The sequence below is a fragment of the Aythya ferina genome (assembly GCF_964211825.1).
Source record: "Aythya ferina genome assembly, chromosome: 3".
NCBI classification, from domain to species: Eukaryota; Metazoa; Chordata; class Aves; order Anseriformes; family Anatidae; genus Aythya; species Aythya ferina.
The window spans coordinates 41,319,962-41,333,120 of NC_140298.1; the positions used below are offsets into that span (position 1 = coordinate 41,319,962).

At 45.5% G+C, this 13,159-nt stretch overlaps 1 protein-coding gene and 1 long non-coding RNA gene across 2 annotated transcripts in view; one reads left to right on the top strand and one right to left on the bottom strand.

The window, feature by feature from the left end:
• Positions 1 to 9,825, bottom strand: part of BICRAL (BICRA like chromatin remodeling complex associated protein) — a 245,051-nt gene extending 235,226 nt beyond the window's left edge. Inside the window, exon 1 of the mRNA XM_084514469.1 lies at positions 9,033 to 9,825. The gene's annotated coding sequence lies outside the window, so the exon portion shown is untranslated. The remainder of the gene's footprint in view (positions 1 to 9,032) is intronic.
• Positions 1,949 to 9,827, top strand: LOC311434338. Its single transcript, XR_014691391.1, has 2 exons — positions 1,949 to 8,624; positions 8,697 to 9,827. It is a non-coding gene; the product is annotated as an uncharacterized lncRNA (long non-coding RNA).
• The last annotated feature ends 3,332 nt before the right edge of the window (positions 9,828 to 13,159 follow it).

Below are 13,159 nucleotides of genomic sequence, written 5' to 3' on the forward strand. Positions count from 1 at the left end.
CTGTAACTACTTGGCTTTAAATTCACTCCAATTATCTTAACGCCTGTCACAAAGATTTTCCTTTCTCGAAGTCATTTGTAACTTCGTTACCAACTTCATGCATAATTTCACACACAAAGCCGTAAAATACCATCTTCGTGGTTTGTAAACATCCTGGGAGAGTGGTTACTACAGAAAGGCATCATTTAGAGCAGTAATTCTCTGAAGTGTGATATGATCAACATCAAAACTTGGTAAGCCACAAGTAAATTTATTTATCTGTAAAACCACTGTAAAAAGGAATCAACAAACTCACAACTTGCTTGCAACTCCATGGTATCGGTTCCTGGCTGGCAGCACACTGGCCCATGAATTTGAGAGTCAACGCTGGCATTTGGAAATCAGCGTTTTAAAACAAGGCAATGACTGCTGTAGCTACAGCTTTATAGTGAGAGAGAATTCAGACAGCGTAAAGTAATGTACTTAGTGCCTACAGCAACCATGGTCCAAGTTAGGAGATGGTCTAATCCTCACAGGTCCCCTAAGGCTTTGTACACCACCAGTCAGAGAAACTCTAAAGCAATCTCCATTATTATTTATAATAATTATAACATAACTGAGCCATGAAGTTGTCTGTACTGTTGTGTTGTTCTACACCACTTCCCAGAATTACAATCTACAGCCCCAACATGAATAATTTCACTATAAATAGCTGGAGAAATAAATTGTCACCATAAGAGTAATCATCATCAGAATAACGAAAATAAAAGAAGAAATCAAACTTATGGTAATATCCACTGTAGAGAACAGCACTGTAGTGAACTGAATTTCAACATCAAATTTACGACACTTGTATCCCTTATCTTCTTTTTGAATAGAGATACGAGGTAACTCTACCAAACACAAGCATCCTCCCCTTGTTAATCACATGAAAGAGACCATGGCAGCGTTATGACTGATGCTGCATCGACTGCAGAGGCAAAATGCCCAGGTCTGAAGTCCTTCCCTCACACAGATTTCCATCACACCTCCCAGCAGCAGTGCCAATATTTTGAGGGTATAAAATCAAACCCTTCTTAACATGTATTTTGTTCTTAAATCTCAAGTCCACGCTATTTGGAACAATCTAGTACCTTGCAAACTGGGCGATTTCAGTCTCTTAACTAACCAAGCACGTTTGAAGATCAGTTTAAGGGCTGCTCGCCACATCCGGCCCTTTCAAGAAGCTGATTTTTACCCAAACAGAATACAAAAAACAATTACGAAGAGCTATTTTCACTTCCCCTCTCTCAGTGTAAAAAGTTAGTGCACCAGAATAATGACGCCTTACTCAACGAAAAACAGGCAACTGCTGAAAATCTTGATTGCAAATACAAATCCCTCAAATTTTACTCAGGCAAAAAGACAACGATCAGGAAGTTGTCATTTCAGGGCAACAGGAACAAGAAAGCAAAATAAATTTCTAAAATGTATTTTACAAAGCAAAAGGGCTCAGCAACTTTCTTATAAACCACACAGTGCTTATATCCTATAACATACATACTTCTTATGAATACTCTCCCTTCCAAAGTAATCAACAAAAAGCAACTATTATGTATTTGCAAAATCTACCAGGAACTGTACTCTAAAGAAAAACCAACAAAGGAAAAAATTTGGGATCCTAAACTAGTACCAGAATGCAATTTGCAAGTGTGGACTTTCTCAAGATCTGAAAACATGGTTTCATTCCAGTATTATGAACTGCGGTAGTACTTTCCAGATGAAGACACAATGCTTGAAATCAGTTGCGGAGGCCGGAGTTTAAAGCACTGCTATTCTCAAAAGCTTTCTGTATGTGACACTATGGGAGGAAAATTGTAATTTTAAATATTCAGAAGAACAATGTACTACCTCCCTGTGATGAACTATTCCAAAACAGGTGCTCAGGACTCACTCAAGGACTCAGATAAATAGCAGCACTTAGGAAACACGTAAGTGCTACCACCTCTTCTGAACTCCGTGACCTACACAACAGCACGCATCCCCACGGTTTCTGGGACCTGGCAGGAGATGAGCAGCTGAAAGGACGGGCAGGGTTTTATACAAGTGTTAAATGCCAGCTCTGCATACAGAAGGGCAAAAAAAACACACACTAAAGCACAGCAGTGTGCACAATAGGCTGTTCATTCATCCCGTAGATTTGATTTCCCATTATCATACCACAAAAAATTATTCTTGATTTGAGTTTGGCAAACACCTTAAGGTATTCAAGCTTCCAAGAACAAGTGATATTTAAATGTATGAAGAAAAAATGGGAATGTTCACTTCAGCTGCTAGCAGTGTGTATGATAGGGAAAATTAATCCAGCCACAGTCAAGCACTCTGGCTATATCCGTGAACCCCCAGTGCAGCTGGCCAAAATCTGGTTTCCCTCAGACACACATTACATGTTCAGAACTGAATTTCTTATTTATTTGATCCAAATTTTTCCTAGGGCACCCTGAGCTTTTCCTGGCAACACCACACTCTTGACAAGGCTCTCACCTGACACCAGATTCTCAAAACGACACGGAGAAAATCCTGAGTAACTCATAGTCTGGAGGTCAGGCTGCTTGCCGGCCCCACAGGACCCACAAGGTTGCACGCTCCACTCAGCCCAGCGGGAACTATCCTCGTTGCCGTGCTGTTCCCTACTTGGGGCTCCATCTTCTGAGCTGTTCCAGCACCAAGAGTTCTTTCAACATTTGTAAACCGTTTGGGAACTCCCTGGCATCATCCCACGAGAGGAAGAGGAGGAGGCATACTACTGCCCCTAATTGAAGCTGACTGGAGATCGCTATGCCTCTCAGTTACTATGTTTGGGAAATCAACTGGATCTCAAATACGATAAACTGACAGATGTGTAACAAATTCAGCAGCACAGTCCATGACACTGCCCCCAAATCATACTGGTCACGCTGCAAATCTTGTCCCTCTTGAAGCTAGAGATTTTGCAGCCCACGTCAGTGGGCTGAAGATTTTCTTCTGTAGTCAACATCTCAATAAATTCAAGCTTCAATGCCAGATCCTGAAAATCCCCACCAAGACCAAGCTCACAGTAAAATCATCGTGAGTTCCACCAGAGCCAGGGCACACGATCAGCCCTCACAAAAAGGATCCATCTCCTGCAGTGAGGTTAATTCACTGGGAGTTCATTAACAAACTCCTGCCTCCACCCCTCCTTCATACCTCCAATAAAAGAAATGTGGTTGTATTAAGTTTTGACAGATTTGCCCATTCCTTCTTTCCCTTTTGGTAAACACTTCCTTACTCAAAGTAACATCAGAAAGGGCTGGAGCATTTTAGAACTACTGCAAGTAAAGGAGTTAAAGGAACCAAACTGCCAGTCCATTTGTGCTAGTTGATACATTTTATTTTGTCCAAAAGTTCAGCAACTCTCCATTAAAACAAACAAATTACAGACACAGCAGATGGCTTTTCCACAATGAAAGTGAACATTAGAAAATAGAGATCTGCCTGTTCATTTAATTACGTGATCTTCTTGAAAAAAATTATCAGCTAAAGTCTCAGTGTTCTCGCATTTACATTGATATGAGGGCTCTGCCAATGCTGTTGATCCCAGCTTTGTAGCTCCAACAGTGAATTTTGCTGGTTTTCCTCTATTGCAAGAAAACAAAATGTTTGTTTTTTTGCAGACAATTCCCATGCCTGTGCTGGACAGATTATGTCACCGTATAAAAACCTTCCAACCACAGATGCAGCTTATTGCCGCAGAACGACTAGAATAAATTATCCCAAGTCTCTGAACAGAATGAACAACATCATCAGAAAGGCTGTTATACCTGGACCAGACGTGTTACTCAGACAGGGATGCCACTCTTTCACACTCCCACTGCTACACCTACATTAAAAAGTACCAACCATTAGGCTTATCGTAAGCGTACCACAGCATGAAAGGCACAATCACTGACCACTACAGCCCCACTGTAAAACATAACCGCGGTTGTGCAGACACAACTTTCTTCCTGGAATTGATGACCAGCAAAACTCTGAAAATACATCTAGGGTGTAACACCCAAGCAGCATACCACCATGGAGATACCTGCCAAGATCTTCAGCTCTGGACTTAAATATGTTTCACGTGTACAGAAAGCATCTTTTCAATCACAGAATCATTAGGGTTGGAAAAGACCTCCAAGATCATCTGGTCCAACCATCCCCTAGCACCGATGTCACCAACTAAACCATGTCCCCAAGCACCACGTCCAACCTCTCCTTGAACACCCCCAGGGACGGTGACTCCACCACCTCCCTGGGCAACCCGTCCCAGTGCCTGACTGCTCTTTCTGAGCAGAAATGTCTCCTCATTTCCAACCTCAACCTCCCCTGGCACAACTGGAGGCCATTCCCTCTAGTCCTGTCACTAGTTACCTGCAAGAAGAGGCCAACCCCCAGCTCCCCACACCTTCCTTTCAGGCAGTTGCAGAGAGCAATGAGGTCTGCCCTGAGCTTCCTCTTCTCAAGACCAAACAAGCCCAGCTCCCTCAGCCGCTCCTCACAGGCCTTGTGCTCCAGGCCCTGCACCAGCTCTGTAGCCCTTCTCTGGACATGCTCCAGGGCCTCGATGTCCTTCTCGTAGTGAGGGGCCCAAAGCTGAACAGAGCACTCGAGGTGCGGCCTCACCAGAGCAGAGCACAGGGGGACGATCACCTCCATGCTCCTGCTGGCTACACCACCCCTGACACCACCAAGATGCCTTTGGCCTTCTTGGCCACCTGGGTACACTGCTGGCTCATGTTCAGGTGAGCATCAACCAGCACCCCCAGACCCTTTTCCTCTGCACATCTTTCCAGCCACTCTGCCCCAAGCCTGCAGCGCTGCATGGGGTTGTTGTGGCCAAAGTGCAGGACCCACACTTAGCCATGTTGGACCTCATCCCACTGGCCTCTGCCCATCGACCCATCCTGTCCAGGTCCCTCTGCAGGGCCTCCCTACCCTCCGGCACATTGACGCTTCCCCCCAGCTTGGTGTCATCACAAACTTACTGAGGCTGCACTCAATTCCCTCATCCAAGTCATCAATGAAGACATTAAAGAGGATGGGCCCCAACACTGACCCCTGGGGAACACCACAGGTGACCGACCGGTCACCAGCTGGATGTCACTCTGTTCACCACCACTCTCTGGGCCCGGCCATCCAGCCAGTTTCTACCCCAGCACAGAGTGTGCCTGCCCAAGCCATGGGCTGCCAGCTTCTCCAGGAGAACACTGTTGGAGACCGTGCCAAAGGCCTTGCTGAAGTCTGGGCAGACTATGTCAACGGCCCTTCCCTCACCCACCAGGCGGGTCACCCGGTCATAGGAGATGAGGTTGGTCAGGCAGGACTTGCCTTCCATGAAGCCATGCTGGCTGGGCCTGATCCCCTGGTGGTCCCACATATGCTGTATGACTGCACTCAAGATGAGCTGTTCAACCACCTTTCCTGGCACCGAGGTCAGGCTGACAGCCCTGTAGTTCCCCAGGTCCTCCTTACGGCCCTTCTTATAGATGGGCATCACATCAGCAAGTCTCCAGTCATCTGGGACCTCTCCAGATGACCATGACCACTGATAGATGATGGAAAGCAGCCCAGCAATCACACCCACCAGCTCCCCCAACACCCTTGGGTGGATCCCATCTGGCCCCAAGGACTAGTGGCAGTCCAGGTGGAGCAGCAGGTCTCTAACTGTTTCCACCTGAATTGTGAGGGGTTTCTTCTGCTCCTCATCCCAGCCTTCCAGGTCAGGAGGCTGAGTACCCCGAGGACAAGTGGTCTGGATGGCTAGTAAAGACATGCAAAGAAGGCATTAAGAACCTCAGACATTTCCTTATCCTCAGTAGTCACGTTCCCCTCTGCATCCAGTAAAGGATGGAGTTTCTCCTTGGCCCTGCTCTTACCGTTGATATATTTGTAAAAACATTTTTTGTTATCCTTAACCACAGTGGCCAGGTTGAGCTCATGCTGGGTTTTGGCCTTCCTGATATTTTCTCTGCATATGCTGGCAACTTTCTTGTACTCTCCTTTTTGAGGAAATACACTAGTACAACTGTTTTGGCTTTGGTGTTTATTTTTTTTTCTGAGTACAGTTAAACTAAATAAATAAACTCTCCAGAAAAGAAGATGCTGGCAGCGGAGGCAGGAAAAATGCATTTCTGTACGGGTGACATAACTATTAAGATACAGCAGAACCATACCTGTCAAGTGCACTACTACATAGCCCTGACCTCACCTAAGGCCACAGACATGCTGAGTATTTGTAACTCAAGAATACAGGAGTAACATACCACACAAGCCCTCACAGTAAGGACACAGTCAGAATACCTTTAATATGTAACAGTATAACACTAGTGAAGCCAAGGTGCAGCAAAAAAGCACAACTGGGCCAGGGCATCAACATGGTGAGCTTCTCCATTCCTCAATCAACACAAGCAAGCTAAGAGAAATGCAAGGTGCTATCTGAAACAACACAAAATAAAGACAAGCCAACAACACAAAAAAGATTTTAAAGGTTAGACCCGACTGAATAAATATATGAGGTCTATTATTTTTGTATATATCTAAATTCTACCTTCCAAAGATCGCAACTCAAGATGAAGAATACTTTTCACTTTAATGGAAGCATGTCAGAACAGCGCGCATACCTGGTTGTTTGGCAAGTATCATATACTGGGAGAACACACGCTCGTCATTTTTAATTACATTTTTGTCATTTCCTCGTTACTGTCACACATTAATGAAAATTCCACACAATCAGTAAGTCATTAGTGCATATTACAGGAATTTTATTGTATAAAAATATACCACCATTTAAAAAAAAAAAATCACTCCTATCTTACTCCCAAGACTACTGTTCGCAAAAACACAAAATAATTGCTTCAAGGTAAACATCATGTATTAAATATTTCTGAAATATGTAAGCAAATACTACACTCCACACATAGATTTTTAACCAAATTACTGGTTAAGGGTTTTTGGCAGGTGTATCATTAAGAGGGAAAAAAAAAAACTAAGACACTAACAAGGTTGTTCTCATGACTTTAGAAAAGAGTTTGTCTGTAGGCAACTTTTTCAGGGTATTTCAAGCAGTAAAATGTGTATTTCACTAGAAACACAAATGAAAACCCTTCAACACCAACAGGTGGAGGATTGAATCCCAAAGGAAAAAAAAAAATAAACAAATAAACCTCTCCCACTTCCTTCAGAAATGAGCAAGAGGCATGGGGAAGCCCTTCTATAATGTGTCAAAAAGCATAAATGTAAGAATTAAACAAGCATTCCACACTCTTTAGTGGGCTCAGCATGAGCTGGTCTGGCAGCATCCTTGCTGTTCCTGAGCAATGATGTTGCTGTTAAGCACCACAACCGTTGATCAGATTGTACAGAAATGTGTTTAAAAAAAAAAAAAAAAAAAAAAAAGGGTAAGTTTTGATTAAAAAATAGAAGGCTATTTGCAACAGTCTCCCTGAAAAGCCTAATAAAATGGTGCTGCCATGTTCAAATTGTTTGGAAAAAAAAAATGTAATTTCTGGGGGAGTAAAAAAAAGGAGCAATAAAAATTTTGGATGGCAATTTATCAGCCCTAGCCAAAAATTAAAAATAAATAGGTAAGTAAAATAAAGTAAGAGTTGTCCAATCACTACAAAGTTACTTGCCCTTGATTTTTTGCAGACATTTTTGAAGGTGTTACAAGCTCTTTTATGATGATTACTTTGCTGCACGCAGTATGTTAGAGCATTTTATAGAGATAGGTTTCTTTAACGGTATCGCACAATGTTGAGCATCAGATCATCAGAAGGGTTGCACTTTGAAAAGGTTTGACCTTTTTTTCCCTTTATAAACCCTGAATGCACCTCAAGAAACGTGGATGTTACACCAGCAGACCAAACTAGAGTGCTGCTTGCAGCAGAGGCCCCTGACAGGCGAGGCAGGGCGGCTGGAGGAGGGCAGGATGCGAGCAGAGCTGCGGGAGAGGATTGCAGGGCCCGTCCCCAGCAGACCTCTGCCCACAGGAATCCTCCTTTGTGCCCGCCTCGACGCGCACAGCCTAGAATCCCTCACCAAACCCCGTACATCAGTATCGTAAGGAAGAAAAAAAAAGAAAAAAAAAAAAAAAAAAAGCAGCTGTGGGATCTGGGGGAGAGGCTTTCCCTGCCAGAGACAGAGAGAAACGGCCCGGGAGAGGCGCGCCGGCAACGCCCCTCCACGGCGCAGCGACCAGCGGCGAGGGCCTTAAAATGGCGCCCGTGGGGGAGGAGAGTCACGGCGAAACTGCGCAACAAACGCTGGCAGGCAGCCAGACAGCGCCATCTTCCCGGCTCGCTCCCACTCCCACACGCACCGGCAGCCGCTCGGCACCGGCTGCCAGCCGAGCCCGGGCACGGCCGCAGCGGCTGCCGGCGGCCCTCTGCCCCGAGCCGGCCTCCCTTCAGCCCCACTGAGCCCCGAGGAGACGAGAGCAAGCGGCTGGCGGCGGAGAAGCAGGGGAAGGGAAAGGAAAGGAAAGGCCTCGGCGTCTCTTTCCTTCCCCCGCTGGTTATCTAATAGCAGCTCCAAGTACATTTTAACGCGTCTTCTGAGCGTCGTACGCTTTTTGCCCGGTTTTTCACGTTAGCAGATCGCCATGATCCGTAAGTGAATTTTACAGTGGGTAGGAAAAGCAAATTAAACCCGGGTACTCAGTAACACTTCCCATAACGCAGCAAAAGGGAGCTCCGAGGACTGCAGAAAATCCCCTCCACAACCCACCAGCCATTGGTTTTATCCACAAGCAAAAAACTACTTATAAAACGCTTGTTCTCCTGCAGAAGACAAACGCAGCCAGCACAAATAAACAGATTCGCATCTACCCAAAAGGAAAACCAAACGGGTTACTCCAGAAAGAGGCGGTTTATTGTTACATTTAAATAGCCACATTACAGTTAAATATTCTCTTTCTGGAAAAAAAAATAAATAAAAAATAAAAAATAGCACTAATAAAGACACCGCGGCAGACTCGATCCCGAAGCGGAGGAGCAAGCGCCTTAGCCCAGACCTACCGCCCAAGACTTTCGCGCACACACAAAAAGGAGAGCCGTCTCCATTCCGGGTTTAAAAGCGGGAGGCACAGAGCAATTCAGAGGAAATTGCAAATAAAGAACCAAACAAATCAAATCAAATCTAGTGGCGGCACCGAAAACGAGGAAACGAGTGAAAAATAAATCCCCAGAAGGCACAAATCTGAGACACAGGCTCAAAGAAATGACAGGATTAGGGTGGTGGCGAGTGGACGGGGGAAAGGAAAAAATCGAGCCAGGACTGAAAAAGAAAAAAAGGAAAGAAAAATCCTTCCCAGCTCCACAGCCAGGAGAGAGACGAAGTGTCTCCATTTTCCCGAGGAGGAGGAAGAAAGAGTGTTTCACAGACCACAGAGCTTTAGAGAAAAGCAAAGAAACGAGGGGGGAAAAAAAAGAGGGAGGAGATTTGAAAAGATTATTTTTCTTTCTCCCTCACACACTCTCTCTATCCCCCTCTCTCCCGCTCACTCTCTCTCTCACACTCACACATACACACACACACACACACACACTCTCCCTCCTCTCCTCTTTCCATCCCTCTCTTGATGGCCATCAAGGGGGCGGAAAATAAAAAAAAAAAAAAAGACAACAACAACAACTAATTTTAAACCGGCTCAATCAATGAGTCATTAAAAGAGATTTTTCTTCCCTCCTCTCCTGAATTTGCATGGCATCAGCAAGAAAAAAAAACCCACCCCAAACCTCTCCCCTCTCTGCAGCTATCAGCCTGGACCTGAAACCTTATCTCTCCCTTCAACCTCCCCCCCCCCGCCTTTATTTTAAGAAACAACTTTTTTTTTTTTTTTTTTTAAGTGCCCTCAGCAGCCACCACCGCCAGCCTCGCTGCAAAAAAATATATAGTTCATTTCCATGTGAATCCACATCTGCCCAAACAACAGCCACCCACAAAATATCCCTCTTCTTCCTCCTCGTCTCCCCTCTCGCTCGCTCTCTCTCTAGATATATATTTATATACATAGCCCCAGAGCCAATAGCTCTCTGGGCTGAAACCTAATATCCTGGTTTTGGCAACTCCTGGCTGTTAATTTGCTCCTCTTTCTTTTCTGTCTGTCTGGAGATAGATTTCCCCCCTCTCTTTTCCCTCCCCGAAGGAAGGGAGGAAGGAGGTTGTGTGTTTTTTTTTTCCTTGAAATTTTTATCACAAAATTATAATACACTCAAAGGGAAACTCACCGTCATGAAAAAGCAGTGCCTTGTCAACGGGGTTTCTTCGCCATCACATCAGGGGCTGGCAGTGTAGGAGAGAGAGAGGGAGAGCGAGAGAGCGAGGGAGGGAGGGGGGAGAGCGAGCGAGAGAGAGCGACAGAGGGGGAAAGAGAAAGAGAGCGGAGCGGCGCGGCACAGCACAGCACAGCACGGCGCGGCACCGCACGGCACAGCACGGCGCGGCACCGCACGGCGCGGCCCCCGGCGCGGCACCCGGCACGGCTCCGCGCCGCCGGAGCCCCGGCCCGCCGCTCCGCCGCCAGACAATGCCGCAGCGAGCGCGGCGCCACACGCAGCCGCCGGGCGGGCATGCTGACTGCCCGCTGCCGCGCCGCCCGGCCTGCCCTAGCGCAGGCCCCGGGACAGCTGCGGGGTCGGGGCGGTTGTCAGCAGCCCCCCCCCAGGCTCCAGAAAGCCGTACGGCAGAGCTCAGGTGCTGGGGGTGAGGGAGAGGCTGGGGGGCTGGGGGGTAACCGAGAGCTGACGAACTGGAAATAAAAGTTTGTTTCGCCCGCTCGCCGCCACGTCGAGGTTGTAAAAACCACTGCGGGACCCCCCGAGGTAAAGCGCAGGGTCACCTTGAAAGAGCTAGGATGGGACCCTCCTGCGAGTGGCAGTGCTTTAAATCTCTTGGCTGTTTCTCTCATCTCCCGTGGCTGAAACAAAGGGCACGAACTCCAAGTGCTGTAAAAAAGTTTCAGGTAACTTAAATGCTTTAAAAAGTTTCAGGTAACGTAAAAATGCTGGTGCGAGTCAAAGCTTACAGCACCGACCCTTCGCTGCTCCGCTTACACAGTTTCTCGCACTTAAAAGCATTAATAGAATAATTCTGTTCAAAGCTTTTTGGTGGTACAAGGCTAATTCAACAAGATATTCACAGGATTCACTAAAAATATAATCACACATTCTTTACTCAGATGACCTTACAAGCCTTTACATATTTATTGACCTTTACATGTTAAAAAAATAATAATAAAAAAATTGGAAACTGACTCTTAGCATGAAGAGATATGTAAGCTAATGCTTTTAAAACACGAATCTTTTTCAAGACCGTTTTCCTGCCGGTACTTGTAATTCCCAAAGTCTTACAGAGAGCGGCCTTTTTTTTTCCTAAAAATAAAGTAACTCTTAAAACTCCTTTGAGAAAAGGGTTTAAAGTAGCATTCTTTTTTATTAGCTTTACAGTTCAAAAAGTACCCTTTTGGTTTTTAAACACAATGACATGAAAATGCGGATGGGCACTGTACTAGGTGGAACTCCTCTAAGAAACAGACAGATTTTTTTATGTTAACAAAAAAGCACCTACATTTTTATTATTATTATTAAAATCTGGTTATATTCAGCCAATTCATATTATAATATGAGAAGCAAAGGTCAAGCCTGGTCCCAAACAGGCGAAATCCAAGACACACCTGCACTTACTTGCACGCCCACCGCAGATTATGTAGGTGCTGTTTCAGCCCGCTGTATAAGCAGAAAGGCCAGGCCGTAGCGTGAGCCCAGCAGAGCCATCGCACAGGCTGGACAGACTGAGCGCACACACAGCACTGTGGAGCGGAGTGGCCAGTTACAAACTTCACTTCTGATAAAGACAGCGCGGGTGTGAACGGTCAGCGATAGGGATGTGGACGCCGCATGTCAAAGAGCTCAGCGTCCTAATTGCTCTTACTGCTGACACTAGCGTCAGAAAATCGAAAAGGCCACACTTCAGGGACCTGAACTTCAGCACGTTTCCAGGGGTAAAACGCTGCTGTGAATGAAAGCCTGCTCAGCCTTGCTGACTTCAGAGAATTTTGCGCCAGTAAGAACCTTTGAACTGGGGAGACACCACAGTTGTTCTTCTGATTTGGTTAACAGGAAGGAACTGCTTCAGAGGGACACCACTCCGAGGCAGATAACTGATCGGTATGCTATCAGCCTCCCAGTCCTACAGAAACCACAAACAGGAAGCAGGCAATACAAACACGGAAGAGGAAGAATGAGGACAATGATTTTGCCTCATCATAACAAACACAAGGAAGCCTCTGTAAATTGTAAAAGATGATACCATAATTTACACTTATTTCCCCCAAATGACGTTCAAAAGCAGCACTGACAATAACCTTGCTAGGCAGGGACAGTACAAAAATGGAAGAAGTGATGTATCCGCAGTGAGGCACCTGAAGCTGTACCATTTCTCAGGATCTACAAAAGTCAGCGAGCTTAAGGTTGAAAACCCTTTACATTGCCACTGAGTGGACAAAGTCAAACGAGAACCCACTAAAGCTTTGTGTGTTTTCTGCAGCAGCAAATTTGCATATAATTCTATATTTACTACATCTGTTCAAAAACAAATTTGACTAGGTAGAAACAGTTACTTTAAAAAAAACAAAATCAAGACTTGGACGTGACTTACGTCACACTGAAATACACCCTTAAAGCAAAATTACCTTCAGTAAGTTACCTTCAATACTAAGAAGTTTGAATTCGGTCTTCAGCTGCACTGTACTCACTTGCTGGTGTACAACAGAATTTTCCAAGCCACATTTGTAAAGTTGTACTTTTGTGATGAGCTACTCATGCTTTTTTTAAGAGGATCACATGATGCATCTGAACTATCGTTGCCCTGGGAGCTCCCCCTCTTCTCACTGCCTTACTGCATTAGTGCCGAAGACCCCAATGTGTCAAAACTCTTACACCCCAAGGTCACCTGTCCAGAGCTGTCCTTTTCAACCAGCCCTATTCTCCAAATTGCATGCAATGCACATTCAGTTGCTGTCTCTCTGTAGCTTCCTCAATCACATTCATTCATTCTCTCATTCATTTTCATGTAGCAGTTTCAGGAGGAGTAGGGGGAAATACGGAGAAAGACCAGTGTCAAAAAGGAATAGGAGAAATCTCTG